General features: G+C 47.6%; 1 long non-coding RNA gene across 1 annotated transcript; it reads right to left on the reverse strand.

The window, feature by feature from the left end:
• Window positions 1-269: 269 nt before the first annotated feature.
• LOC135991008 (uncharacterized) lies at window positions 270-4739 on the reverse strand. The gene is made up of 3 exons (XR_010606473.1): window positions 4669-4739; window positions 1509-1597; window positions 270-394 (listed from the first exon to the last, which is right to left on the reverse strand). It is a non-coding gene; the product is annotated as an uncharacterized LOC135991008 (long non-coding RNA).
• Between the last annotated feature and the right edge of the window lie 10262 nt (window positions 4740-15001).

Genomic DNA, 15001 nt, shown 5'->3' on the forward strand with positions numbered 1-15001 from the left:
TCCCTCCAAAACACCTCAAAAGAGATACACTTTTCTTTCGCCTTTTTTTCTACCCCACCCCTCTCTCTTTTAACCCCACAAGCAGGGTCCTCATAGGGAAGGAACGAAGGGAGGAAACCTGGGTTGTGGTTGGCACACCCACAGCTATCTTCTATAAAGCAGCCACTGGTAACATGACAAAAGCCTCCTCTATGGCCTTTGATGGCTGAGGAAAGAAAAAAACCCAACCAAACAAACAAAAAAAGCCCCACGTAACTTACCACTAAAAAAGACATTCTCCTCCAGGTCTGAATCACCAGTGCAGCCTTTGGTCCTTGAAGAAATGCGATTGTCTACAGGAACAGACTCAAAGCCAAAATCAGAATCGTATTATCCAGGTTATCAACAGGGCGCCCTGCAGAAACACAGCCAAGAATTATTTCCTTCTCCTTCTCTTTTGCCCATTGGAGCATGACAGAGAAAAAGACTCTCCCTATTTTTTTTTTTTAAGGAAATTAATTAGATTTTTAAAGAGGTTTGGATTTAAAATCAATTTCCCAGTTAAAAAGCGTAAGGTTTCTAGTTGGTGCAGGATTTAAGCTTGGGCTGTTTGTTTGCCTTACGGGACGGATGCACCAAGCCCAAGTGCTGTGGTCGTCGCTATTTTAACGAGAACTTTTTAGGTGAACCTTTAGGGGAAGCGTTCTTCTGATCGAAGCCAGTTTAAAGGAGAGATAGAGAAAAAAATCCTGTGCTCCTGCCAAGTAAAACAGCACCAGGTAGCTCACATTGAAATGCATTTTAAGGGAATGTCTACTTTTCTTTGCAAGAGCAAGAAAAACTCTCTCCAAGAAATCGGGGATGGGACTGGGTGAATTCTCTGATGTGTACTAAGGGGCTAGGTCTCCCCAAAATTCTCCCCCAAGGAGGACACCAGCAGCACCTCCTCTTTGCCCAGCTCACCTCTGAAGGAACTGGTTCCAGGTTTGACCCTCTTATCTCCTACAAACAGAGCTTGACCTCAGCCATACTTGCAGTGAGTCCTATTCCTTTGGGGTGATTCAGAGCTAGAAGCTGATTATTACAATCCAGGAAGAAGCATTCTGGCTTCTTTGGTGTTTACAGCTTTTATCGCAGAAAAACCCACCTGTGCTAGCTATAAAAACAGATAAAATCTCCCAGCAAAGGCTGCTCTACTCAAGATCCCACGTCACTAACAAATCCCTGTACGCTCTGGGAATTCCCACTCGGAGAGCAGGAGCTCTGCAAAAAGCTGTAAGGTTTTTCCTCTGATTCAATCTGGCCTGTGATCCTGGCTTAGAGGAGCTCTAGAGACGACCTCAACGCTGGCAGCACAGCACATCGCTGTGTCGAACAGGGTCAGAAAGCAAGTTGGATCGATGCTTCCATGATCTGGGCACCAGAGAACCCGCCAGCAGCCACCAATGTGCGCCTGCTCTACAGCAAGACCAAGCCATGGCAAAGGGGAGAAAGAAGAAAAGCAGGCTTAAAAATAAATTTGTATATACCTTTCTGTGCACCGGTGGAGTTGTTTTCACACGCAGGTACTCTTTCATGGTGTTTCCACTTGTTTCCAGGCTTCAGGGAGATTTCGTCACTGCAACATAATGTAGATGTTGGTCAGCGAAGCCAATGGTACTTAACAGTATGACACAAATCAGAGCACATTTCTGTGGTGCATGTGATTTGCTGTTCTAGGAAGATGTCGATTGCTTCCTCTGGAAAGGGGCTGGGCAGTGGGGAGCTGCCTGCTTGGGTCAAACACCAGCTTGGAGGTACCTGGGCCATTGTGAGAGGAAAGCGTGGGGAATGGAAAGGAGATCTCCAAAGAGCAGCAGGGTAGAGACACGAATTTAAGAACAGTTGTAGAGAAAAGCTGGGAGATGGACAGGGACCGAAGACAACATGGAGGGAGGAAAGAGACTGGAGTAAGCAGAGAGCTGCGGGAGCCCGAGGGTGAGGAGATGTTGGGAAGCCATCACAAGGATGTAAGGTTGTTGGAGGAGGGAGAGCCAGAGACTGGCATCCAAAAGAAAAGAGACTGCATGCAGCTGATCTCAAAGTCTTTAAGGGTTTCTCACAGCCCTCGTGCCACCAGAGAGGATTTGATGAGCCCAAAAAAACCCTCACCTTGCATTTTAAAAAGCGTCTATCTCCTACAGCCAAGAGGAAGAGGAAAAGGTGTCAACATCCCATACAAATTGCAAGGGAAGGAAGGAATGGGGAGACACACAGAACCCCAAGCTTGGTTCATGTCTATTGATGGAAATAAAATCAGTTTGCCTCTAATTGCCTCCTTCCCTCACTTATATCCAACCCATCCTTTGGCCTTTCTCACTCAAAGAGCCCCTAATTCTATTAATAGTTGACCCATTCCACCAAAGTTTGAGAAGACAACAGGCTCCCCAGGATACACAGTTCCTACCAGCTTTCATGAAAATCTACATCTACACCAGCGAACACATCCAGACACGTGCAGACCTGGACAAGGACAGCAGCAAAGCTGGGAGATTGTGCAAAGGGTATCTAAAGATGCTGGACATGGTCAGACAGACCAGACGAGGGTGGTACAAGAAAGGCAGGGGCATGGAGAAAAATCAGGTTTTTCACTTATGTCCTCCTCTCCTCACTACTCCTGCCTTCCACAGGAAAGGGAGATATTAAAGTCCATTTTTCAGGGAAAAAGAAAAAAGAGGTAACTTGGAGTCCCAAGGAGAAAGAAGCTGAAGGACAAAGCGGCGTGGGACTGCTGGAGGGGACAAGAGCTCCCGCAGCGCGCTGCCATCACCGCCGTTCGGATGCCCCAAGATGACATTATCGCTTTTATCCTCATCTCTCCTCTCCAATTCGCAGACGGTCAGGTGAAAGAAGCAGTTTTTAGTGGAGCGGGCAAGCACAAGCACACTTTACCAGTGCTACCAGCATACTGCCCCCCAAAACCTCTCAAATTCCTTTTTCCTTTCTTTTTTAACAATTTTTGAAACCTAACTTTTAATTCCCTGCCATGTTCACAGACACACCTCAGCTAAAAATGCAGTTTCAATGACACATGATTCATCCGCAGCCTGAGAGGGAGCAAAGAAATTGTTCACTTGCTCCGCAAACAAGCACAAGAAAGCCAATATTCCTTCCCATTCCTGCTGTTTCATTAAACTAATTTTATGCATGAGGTGAGATTGCATCTTTCCTAAAAATAATAATAATAATAATGAATACATTTTTCTCGAGTGACAGCATCAGTGATGGGGTTTTGCTTTACCACAAAGTAGGCAGTTCAAGAGAGCGCATCTAGAGGCCGCCTGGTTAAAAATGCACCAAGAACAGCCGGAATTAGCACCTGAAGGAATTTATGAGGCTTTCTGGGTTATTCTGGAGCAGAAAGGTTAAGGAACCACGCCATGTAGAAGACATATGCAACCTGTTTCCAAAGCTGTGTCCTTCTGAGCGCAAATCAATACCTGCAGGATCCATCCAGGCAACTGGATTGAACGAGCAAACTAAGGGCATCAAAGCAGAGATTCACAGGTACCAACTTTGTTAAAGCATAATCCTTCAACAAGTCCAAAACGTGACCCTGAATTGGGATGCCAGATAGCACCCAGATGAAAAAAAAGCGCAATTTTTGATGTGAGTAGGCGATCTCCAAACCCCACGTCCCCCAAAGAGAGCTCGAGGATGACTCCAGTCAGTCCTCTTCCCAAACCCCAGTTACAACAAAGGAGATGGGAAAATAAATAGATAAATCAAGTCCTTGCAGAAATGCCAAGAAATGCAGAAGTAGCTTTGGAGGGAGACAGCACGTTGCAAGGAGAGATCTCAGGAGACAGTCTGTGCAATGCAAGGAGAAGGACAAGAGAAAAAAGCTTTTAGCACCTGTTTGCTTGCACTTATAAATAAGGAAAGAGGCAATTGCAGTTAGGGAGGACAGGAGACACCCATCTCCTCTTGAATCCTGGTCGCTGTCCCCTCGGTGAACTCCACACTTGATCAGAGCTGCAACGAGGGCAATCGCATCCCGCTTCCCCACCGCGGCAGACAGGGAGGAGGCACAGCCCTCAGCATGCACACAGACGAGTTTCCCAGAAAAGAAAGCCGAGAAATGTATCACCTATAATTAGAGAGCGAGAGTCATAAATACAACAGCCGAATTAAAAGCAAGAGATGAGTCTAGAGCAGAAAAACAGAGCTTGAGCACAGTCAAATCTATGTCCCCAGCTGCAGCGTTTGACCAGCCCTTGAACCTGGTTTGCATCGCCACAGGAGCTGGTGTTTCCAGCCAAAGGACTTGCCCCTTTTTCCACAAACAGGGATGGAGACATCTCCCCCCATCATTAGTTTCCAGGGCTGAATATGTTTAGCATGGATGATAAAGCGTAGTCATTTCCGAGGGCCATTACAAGCAAGGTTACGGACACCGCAATCGCTGATTAAAGAACCGAACACGCTTTGCTAAGTAGAGCATCTTGCTATTTGCAACCCAGCACACAAGGCCACAGAGCACGGGTCCCTTCAGGTGCAGACCAGAATAAAACAGGTATTTAACACAGCAGGGTGTCCAGGACACCTCCTCCACCTGCCACAGGGTGCCCAGAGCAGCCAAGGCTTTTTTATTAGGTGGTTATGACCCACAACTGCACCAGAGCAAGCCCACAGCTGTAACCTCCAGACCTGACCACCAAAGAGGCCCGAGTGAATCAGCAAGGTCCACGGCAGCTCCTCGGAGCCCTGCGGCGCTTGGCTTTGCACCATCTAGCAGGAAAGACCAGAGAAGAGAACGACACACTGAATGACAACAAGCAACAAATCAAGGCGTGGAGAGGAGGAAAAGCAGCAAAGTTCTGGTCACACAACAGACAGAAGAACATCGCAGCACACGCTGCAAGCTCTTGGTTTTTCCTTTCTTGCGGAACACTCTAGAAATTCTGGCTTGTCCTGTAAGAGAAAGGTAAAGGTGTTTGTACCCATCATCCCTTCCCAGATAAGGAGAGGGAGGGGCTGTGCTTTAAGACTTTGGATACTCTGGACACCAGGTCCTCATTCCCACTCGAGGGTGAGGGGAGCAATGAAGCTGGAAGACTTCAGTCCCTGTGAGGTTACATCCAGAGACTCAAGCGAAGCTGTGCCAAAGGTTTGACACCCTGCCTGCAAAAGGCAATAAAAGCCACGAGCGCTGGAAGAGCTGACTTGCCTGTCAATGCCTGGTTTCACAGCGTAAGAGGAAAAGTGCCTCTGACAGCCTAGCAAGCGTGGCAGTGAAGGTGTGGAGCAAAGCCAAGGTGCCGTGACCTCCAAGTCCCGTTCAGGAGACCAGCAGACTCCTGTCCTCACTCAGCAGGACAGGGGAGCAGCCGACCGTGGGCAGCAGCGTCCCAGCTGGAGTCAGTCTCCTGGCTCGTTCCACTAACACGCGGAGAGAAGACACACCATCAGCTCTTCCCGGGTATTTTTAGTACCTGATGACTTTCCTGGAAGCATGCCACAGCAGCAGGTCACAGGGAGAACTGCAGAAGGGACAAATGTGGCCCCTTTGCACCGGCAGCAATAGATACCAGCCCAGGTTTGAAGAGGTCGCTCTTCCTCCACTGTCATCCTCTCTTTCCCCATTCACCTGCGGAGCAGCAGCCACTACCGGCCCTGGCACAGAGACTGGTTCACAGAATCGTAAAAAAGTTTGGGTCGGAAGGGACCTTCCCAGCTCCCCCAGTGCCCCCCCTGCCATGAGCAGGGACATCTGCACCAGCTCAGGTTGCTCAGAGCCCCGTCCAGCCTGGCCTGGGATGTCTCCAGGGATGGTTCATCCACCACCTCTCCGGCCAACCTGGGCCAGGCTCGCACCACCCTCAGGGCCAACAATTTCTTCCTCACGTCCAGCCTGAATCTCCCCTCCTTTAGTTTAAAACCATCACCCCTTGTCCTATCGCAACAGGCCCTACTAAAAACTCTGTCCCCATCTTTCTTATCGGCTCCTTTTAAGTAGTGAAAGGCCACGATAAGGTCTCCCCGGAGCCTTCTCTTCCCCAAGCTGAACACCCCAACTCTCTCATCTCCAGACCATGGAAGAGAGTCTGCAATTATTTCTGAAGAGGACAGTACATTGCCCCTGAAATGGAATAAAAGCAACAGCAAAAACCCTCATAGGTCTTGTCCCAGGGTGAACTGGCAGCTGCGTGGCAGCACCTGCAAACAAATCACACCCGTCAGCTGGGGTCACCACTTCCCACAGCTGTGATCAGCACAGAAGTTGTCTTGGCATCTCCTAGACCACTGCTGGCCATCAGGTGAAGGAGCTCAACCCTTCAGTAGAGATCAGGCTGAAAATTAATGATGTTTTCCTTTAGGCTACCAGGTAGACGCATGGGAGAGGCACGAAGGCAGGCACCTCAGCAAGGAATTCAGCCTGGTTTTCCATCTCATCTAACGTATTCCCCCCAAAAAAAGTGTCTTTACGACAGCATCTCAAAAGCAACACACTGGGGCAGTGGGAGGAGGAGAGGAGAATCAGACCGGCCACGCATGGAAGAGCAGCTGGAGCTGAGCACAACGTTGCTTTTGGGTTTGAGTTACCGAAGAATTATTGATTTACTGTCCACCAGCACTCAGGGGGCTGCAAGCAGAGATGCTCCCATGCATCGCACAGCAGGGCTCGGCTGGTGAAATCTTCATGTCGAGGCACTCTCGCTGAGCAGAGCCAAGGTAACACTAAATAAATTAAAAGAAGGCGCGAGAATTTCAATATTTGTTTTCCTACTTTAGGACCCAAATCAACAAAGGGAGGAATTGGAAAAAAAAATATTATACACAGCATTCTGAAGTCATTCTACAGAAGCACGAAGCAAAGAGCTTAATTTGGGGTGAGGAAAAAGATCCAGCCCAACTGCCTCATACTTGGCATAGAAGGTTTGACCTGGCTGGGATCAGAATATGTACAATGACAACCATAAAACTGCCTTGGGGCAGATCCTATGCATCCATACCAAAAAACCCAAGGTGGTGAGGAGTTTGAAGGAGCAGGCAGAAGTTTTGCAGTTTAGATTCTTACCAGTTCACCCCCTTTAAGGTCTTGCCCCACCAAAGAGAAGCTGGACCAGTCCCACCACCCCAGCGCTGTCTCCACAGTGTCGCTCACCCCACCACCAGGCTTCCCACTCTGCTGAGAAATTCTGCATTTTTGTCCTTCCATAAACGGTTTATTCAGCCTTACCTGCAGCCCAATTACACGTCGAAGCATTAAGGGAATAAAAAAAAAAAACTTTGATGTGTGCAAACTGACGCTTTACTAAATTAGTTTGGTTGGTTGTATTGTTTAGGATTATTTTTGTTCATGCATTCTGATCAGATATCTTTTCTATTTTGCTCCATGAAAAAAAGAATTGATAAGAATTAATCTAAAACCTGCAATAATGACAGAGAAGGGGAATAGAGTTTTATAAAGGATGGGCATTAATGGGGTTAGAAATGAATGCTTTTGAGACACGAGGCAGTAGGTTAGGAAATGAGGTGAAGCATCACAGTGAAGGGGTTTTATTTTGGCTGCCTGCAAACTTCCACATCCCCCCCCCACCTCTAGCTTCCCCATGTGATAAGATTGATAATGATAACTAAATATATAATTGAAATTAAATGGAGGGAGCGCAAAGTTCAAACAGATGCACTTGCTAGCCCCTGCGCAAGGAGCTGCGTGCATGCAGAACAGAAGCGGCAGCACAAAGCTTTGCTCCTTCATCAAGAGGAATTGTTTGAATATCTGATGGAGCGCGTGTGCGGCTGAGGCCAGTTAAGCGCCGACACTTGGAGAATACGAATGAAGGCAGGCATTTCTAAAGGCCTTACAGGTGCCCAAAACATACGCTGCAAGGCATTTAATTCCCCTGAAAACCCAGTATTTTCAACTACCTTGCTGAAGAGATTTCTTAAGATAATCCAGAAAGCTCACATAATACCTTACAGAGATTGGTTTTTTTATTATTATTCTTTTTTTGCTCAGGGACACTCAGGATTCAGCATTATGATTCGGTTTGCAGGAGGAATTTGGTCTTATGCTTCTCCTCACCAGGCCTCCAGCCTTTTTGGAAGTTTCAGAGAGAGCACTTCCTAGTTATTATGGTAATAAATGAAGAAAGGCTCCAAGCCCAGTGTCACGGGTACAACCCGCAAGCAAAGAAATCCCTTTTCTTCCTTGCACTCACTCGCATCCATCCACTGCCCATATTTTTAGCAAAAAGGCTACTTAGACACATAAGAAGGACAGATGGACAAAGAGGGATTGGGCACAGAGATAAAAAAATTTAAAAGCACCAAGAATACTGCAGGCTCCTGACCACATAGGAAAGTTATTACAGTTAGAAGAAAAAAAGCCACCTGCATCAGAAGGGAGCAATACCAGCAACTGAGATCCCTATCAGGGGACAGGGAGGCGAGTGGGACGTGATGAGAATTGGCATAAACATGAAACCGAGGCAGAAATCATAAGAAAATAAGGAAAGGAGAAGGAGCATCGGGCGACACTGCATCCCAGGTTCATCGGATCCAGCCCTCCAGCAAGCTCCTGCTAAAAGCAGGAAAGGTTTTATCCCTCCTGCTCCCAGGGGGAGGCTCGTGCGGAGCCTGATTGCTCTCTAATTGTCAGAAACAATCTTCCAATTTCAAGGCTGAATTTATTCTGGGCCAGTTTACCTACATTTGTTCCTGTGCCAACACTGTCCTCGAGCATAAATAGTTCTCCTTTGCTGAAGCTCTCCCCTCCCCATCTTTCACCGATGTATTTATGGGCAGCTATCTTCCTCAGCCTTCGTTTTGCTAATTAAATTAAGTCAGGCTTTCCTCATCTTCCCTCCAAACACTCGAGCTTCATTTCTCTTATCGTACTAGCAGCCCTTTCCCAGCCCCGATTCTTCGGTCCAGCTCCAGTGTCCCTTCGAGGAAAATAAAACCTCAGCCATACAATTGCCAGTGGTGATCTCTCCTAGAAAACAGATGCTTGTGAGCAGAGTGCCTAATTGCAAACAAACAGAGACAGGCTCGTCTTTCATCTTGTCAGCTCTTTTGCATCAGTTAAAGATCATAAATAGTGCTCTGGAACACGAGCAGGTCCCGTAGTGTTTTGTAATGTATTCAGTTTACATTTTGGCCGGGTTGTCTCGCCATAATGCTGAACCGTTCTTCTTTTTTTACAATTACGCTACGCCACTTTGTAAAACCATATGATGTCCGTCAGATTAAATATTATCCTATTTGGGGATAGACAGCAGCTCATATTTGCAAAAGGAGAAAGCCACGTCCAGCAGAGCAGAGAACGATCAGAGGTTTCGTTCCTGCTTTTCTGCTGACAAGAGAGAATTTGACAGCGGACTGCCCGGGATGTAAATATTGCTGTCTCACTTAGCATTTGGCTAAGAAGTCAAATCCCTGGACTTCGTAAAAACTAAAGATTACGCAAAAGTCGCAAAATGTGGCAACAGGAGGGAGATATATTTAGGTGACAAAGGCTAGGGGAGCTTGGATTTAAGAATTTTAAGAGACCCAGCCAAGGAGCTATTTGGACCACTTAATGCTCATTTTAGTAAGAGCCAGGATACCAGAAAAACGTTCAAAAAGACGGAAAAAGCTAACATCACATCAACATACACACATAAGGTATGGCAAGCAAATCCACAGAGCTTTAAGGAAACTAGAGACTTTACACTATTCTGTTTAAATATTTGCTTAACAATGTTCATAACATTACATCTTTCATGCCAGTAGTATTTCCCATTTTCTAACTAGATGCTGGTACTTCGCATGGCTTTCCTTCGATACGAGGGAAAAGGGGATGGATTAATAAATGCAGATGAGTGCCTGAGGACTCGCCCAGGCTATGGCTGGAGCCCGGCTTGAGGCAATCGCCACCTCCACTATTTCTAGGAGGTGCTTTGTTCCTGGATATGACATCTTGAGAAAAACAGGCACAGAAACTCAGTGTCTTTGCAGCTGTGATTACGCCGACATTTATAAAAAGACTCTGTTAAAGAGCAACCCTGCTTTTCCACCTACCCAAAAATGTTTGTTAACCCAGCAAAAACTGCTTTCTGCCTTGTGTAAACAGGTTTTTCTCCCCTTCTCGTTGATGACCAAGACCAGCTCAACAGCAGCTTCATTGCGATCCACAGAGGATAATAAATTTCTCATGCTCCATCTCAACCTCCTCTTGACAGCAACCGGTGCGAGGGATGCGGGGACCAGAGTCAGCCCTATTGTCTCCCTGCTACAAGCTGTCCTTCGTGTCACCAGAACCAGAGGGGTACATCACTCTGTTTTGGGGGCCACTGACCCCTGGGGAGATGCCAGGCAGTCCAGAGGAACAAAATATCACCCCCACGCACCATCGCATTGCTGCCAAGTAAGGCGTTATTTTTAATACTGTATCCCCCAAAGGCTCATTGCAGGACCAGGTACCGTTTTGTGGGATGATTTTTGATCACCCAGCAAGCAAGACAGCCACCCTTCAGCCAAAACGGAGGAGAAAAGGTGCAGCTGGAGACCAATTTGCTGCAGTGCGACCGCCAGAAATAACAGAGGAAAATGGAAATATCCCCGCAGAATCCCCAGCCTTTCAATAAATAAGGAAAGCTGTAGTCGAGATGTAAAATACACAGGTGTTGTTCATAGGACAGCAAATTGCAGTGGGGTGTGACAGGGCCAGAGGAACAGTTATCTCCAGCCACTCTCATTTCTTTGTAGAAATCGCATTTGGTGTCGGCTCAAAGACACAAAAGCCACAACCCATTTCCAGCAGCATTAGAAACACAACCAACACACCAACAATTTGTCAGAACAACAAAACTAGCAGGAAAAGAGAAGGGGAAATATGTTATTTTCAAGCACCTCCACGGGGGATTTGCAAAGGTCGGGTGTTAAAATCAAAGCAAATGGCCAGCGTCCTCCAACACAACTCACTGCATTTGTGATTTGACACTTTGGAGCGGCTGAGGCTTCTCTGAGCCAACAACTTCTGCTAAAAGAGAGAAGTGCCCCATACGCAGGACTCAAGATGGTCTTGTAATGTTTTGGTTTGCTTTTTTTTCAGCTAGAAACAAGAAGATCTAGCATGAACGCCTTCTAGCTAAAAAGAAGATTATTAACACCGAGAGAGCGACTACAAAGCATCCAGCGCTGTTGAAATATTAGCTTTTAATTGCAGCATTGCAATTCCCTACAACCTGCGCCCTTCTCCCACGAGATGCTCATGGGGAACCCAAGCTCAGGCTGGCAGAGATGGATGGCCAGCCCCAGGGCAGCGTGATTGATTTCCCTCGTTAGCCCCTGTAATTAAGTGGGACAGAAGAGTGGCTGCACAGCCAGTGGTGGCCCAGGGACAGGATACAGAAAGAGCAGCTTATTGCTCACATTGAACTTGAGTGAAACATGTTCCCAAGCGTAGGATGAGCCCTTCCTTGCAGAATAAATTGGTTTTTATTGTTGTTCCTTCCACAGTGAGCTTTTCCCCTTTCCATACACAAAGCACAGGTGGAATTAAGGTTCAAACTGGTGATACTGGCCAGGTGTGGCAGCACAAAAGGACCTCTGGGTGATGAAGCAAGACATGCCTCCAACCATCCCGAGTTAACACACAGCCTGAGAAGTAGTTCTCAGAAAAGTTTCTGACTTACAGAGCTCAGTTTAGCTCTTGAGATCAATCCATTTTCATTTCCACTCCAAAATAAAGCATTCCCCGAGAATTCAATGCCCACAACGTTGAAACCAAATCTTAGGCTGAGGTGGCAAAGAGTAAGAAATAGCTAAAAACTTCTCCCCTTCCCATGGAAAAATTCTCCTGCAATCTCAGCTTTAAAGGTAGGTTAAAACTGGTTTGGCTTGGGGCTCGGTGGTTTAGGGGAAGGGTTTTTTGGAAGCCAAATAAAGGCACCAGCCATATGCTGTCACACCCGCAGCATGACAAACACGTGAAGCAATTGCTAGAAAGGGCTGCCGCGGGCCACTATAGAAATGAAAGATGGGAAACGGTAAATCAGCATGGACAGGAGGAGGAGAGAGCAGGGGAGACGTACCAGCCCTGTTGCCTTCAAGCCAGGTGGCCGGCTGTAGCAGGGATCCCCTCGCTCAGCGGGCATCAGTGGACGCAGAGAGGGGAGACTGCCTTGATTTCTCATTGCTCCCTCCAAACCGGCCGCGTCCAAAGGCAAATAAAACAGCAGCTTGGCTAAACACATCGCGCCAACCCCACTGAGCTCCTGCTGAGCCCTTGTCCTTCACTGACATCCCTGGATCTGGGGGCTTTCTCAGGAAAAAAAAACCTCCACACCAGCTATTTTTCGTCCTGGCATTTGGCCGCACCAGGCTCAGCCCCTTGCTCCAAGGTTCGTACACAAGCATCTGCCTGTGCCCGTAATGCGCACGTAGCTAGGTCAGCGCCGGCTCATGGGGCCGGTGCAGACACGTATGCATTTTTCTTGCATCCTTAGGCAAGCTAGAAAATGTCACTTATTCGCTAGGCGATCGCTGCACGTTTTGCTGCCCGAAGTGACCACCTGCTCAGCATCTGCAGCTCTGCAGCAGTGGGAATGGGCTGCAGCACGTGGCTTCTCCTTTTTTTATACATTTTGCTCAATTATTATTTTTTTTAAAGATGAACTGAGTGATTTAGGGCCCAAAACTGGGGCAAACGTCCCTTCCCACATACTTGTCCCTGTGCAGTACCCTTCACCTCTCTTTTTCCTTTAACCCTGTCTGCTGCCTGGCTTTCAGCAGCACCATCAAACTTTTATTTGAAGCGGGGCTGATACCCAGGCAAAGCCCACCAAGCAGAGAAATGCTCTGAGAAGCTGCTGTCCATCCCAAAGGCAAAGTCCTGACCGAGGAGGTGGTGCAGGTGGTCTCTGCGTGGCCCATATCCATGTGCAGGAGCCAGAGGAGTTGCTTTTTCTTAGTCCTGGCTCCTCCATCCTTGGGGAGGCAGGTGAACGCCTGGCACAGGAGTTACGTTCACGGATCGGTGTCTGCTATTGAATCCCATGCTAATTAAAACGACCAACCAAAATGATTCTGGGATTCTCTCGTACAATCTAAAGTGGGTTTGGGAGCAAGGATGGTGCCATGAAGCACCAGGAGGTGAGTCCTTGCTGGGCATGGAGGCAAGAAAAGATGGAAGGGATGAGTCTGAGCCGAGGAGAGGGGAGACTGCAGGGAGCTGAAGCTCTCCCCAGAAAGGCAGAGGGCAGCTGGAGATGCTTCAAAAGGGACCGGGTGCTTTCTATCTCTTAGCAACAACAGATGCCAGAAAAAAGCCAAGGGAGGTGGTCAGTAGAGAGTCCTGGTTGAGGAAACAGGGGCTTTGCCCCCCGTTCTCCCCCTCCTTGGGCTCCTTACAGACCCCAACCCCCCAGCCGGGCTGCATTTGGCCCCCAATGGCCCAGGTAAGAGGTTGGGGGGTGTTTTTCAGCCCTGCTCAGAGCTCCTCTCTCCCCTGTAGGAATCACCCAGCTTAACTCAGGACAATATGGCCATGATTCAGGCCGTAGTCATGCACAGGCTCAGGAGCTAAATGGGGGACTCCAAAATTCTGCATAGGGTGGTGCTTAGCTGGGAGTGAGCTCTCTGCCCCTCAGGGTCTTTGCGCTGCCCAGTATATTTTGGATTCCATCTGCTTCCTGGTAACTGGATTCATCTGTAAGTAGTGAACAGGGCAATATTTACAGCACCAACACGTTTTAAACCATCAGGAAATGGCTGGAGGACACCATGCTCAGGGCTTTTAAAGACATTAAGGGGTGGAAACAAAAAAAAAAACAACCCACCAAACCTGCGTCTACGGGAAAAACCACCCTCCCCCCATTGCTGTATCAATTACAGAAGATGCATTAAAAGGTTTTAGTAATGATTTCTTGTCAATAAGCTGGATCTTCAAGTCCCAATGTCCTTACTCAAAACTCTCCTGGGAGCAAGATGTCCCAGTACAAAAAAGGGACACACCACAGATCCGAGAGCAAAGGCAGCGGAAAGATAATAGAAAAGAGATATTGGGCAGAGAGAAAAAAAGATCAGAGACAGCAATCCGTATGAACACAGACAGATCACAAGTTTAAAGGAAGGTGATTCTTCACTCTGTGCCTATACAAATGATTTCCTTCCCTTCGCGGCTCCCTCCTCCTCTCTCCCCTGATGATTTGAAGGCTTTAGGAGCTGCAGTAAGTGTGACCGTTTTTTCCGTGTGAGTCAGCCAAAGATTTAAGTAGGCAGGAGGAAAGCACTCTCTTTTTCCATCAGTGTTCAATAGAAAGACAGTAAAAAAAAAAAAAAAAAAAAAAAAGACCAGGGAAGAGTCCAAGCTGGGAATCATTAAAAGAAAACACAACCAAGAACATAAAAAACAGAGAGATGGAGTAGAAAAAGACACCCAGGTGATCCTTCCAGCTCTGAGCCACTCTCTGACACTTCTCAGGTATGTAAAGTCTTAATGCAGAGATTAATCTGCGAGCTGCCAAGCCGGAGACGGGCAAAACCGGCCCGGGAGGAGCCTCCTCCACACCAGGTGAGATCTTTTGATAATCCCCAGGAGAGAACTAAGGAGGAGAGTTGGCCATTGTGTTCGCTCGGTCCTTGGGTGACAAAGCGGGGGAGCGGAGAGTCATGACAAGGCTGCTCTACGAATGCTGATTATCAGCCTGGGCCTGGCTTGCTAATCCTCATCTCTAAATCCGTAAAACCCTGTGCCCAATCCCGTCAAGCCCTTGTACAGGGCAAAGGCTTTTTGAGGTGGGCGCTGGTGTGATGGGTGGTTTGTGATGCAAACCCCGTTTCCTAAGCGAACAGGGTACATGCAGTCAAGACATCTGTCTGTCTGTCCCTTCACTAATCATTTCCAAACCCATCAGTCCATTTTAACTCCATCCAAAAAGAATGGAAGAGATCCCCTCCAAAAAAATAAAATCACCGGGTACCACAAATATCATCCCCCCCAGCAAAAGCAGACAGAGAGGACATTTTTTCTGATTCAGAGGAAAACAAA

The sequence above is a fragment of the Caloenas nicobarica genome, chromosome 7 (genome assembly GCF_036013445.1).
Source record: "Caloenas nicobarica isolate bCalNic1 chromosome 7, bCalNic1.hap1, whole genome shotgun sequence".
NCBI lineage: Eukaryota > Metazoa > Chordata > Aves > Columbiformes > Columbidae > Caloenas > Caloenas nicobarica.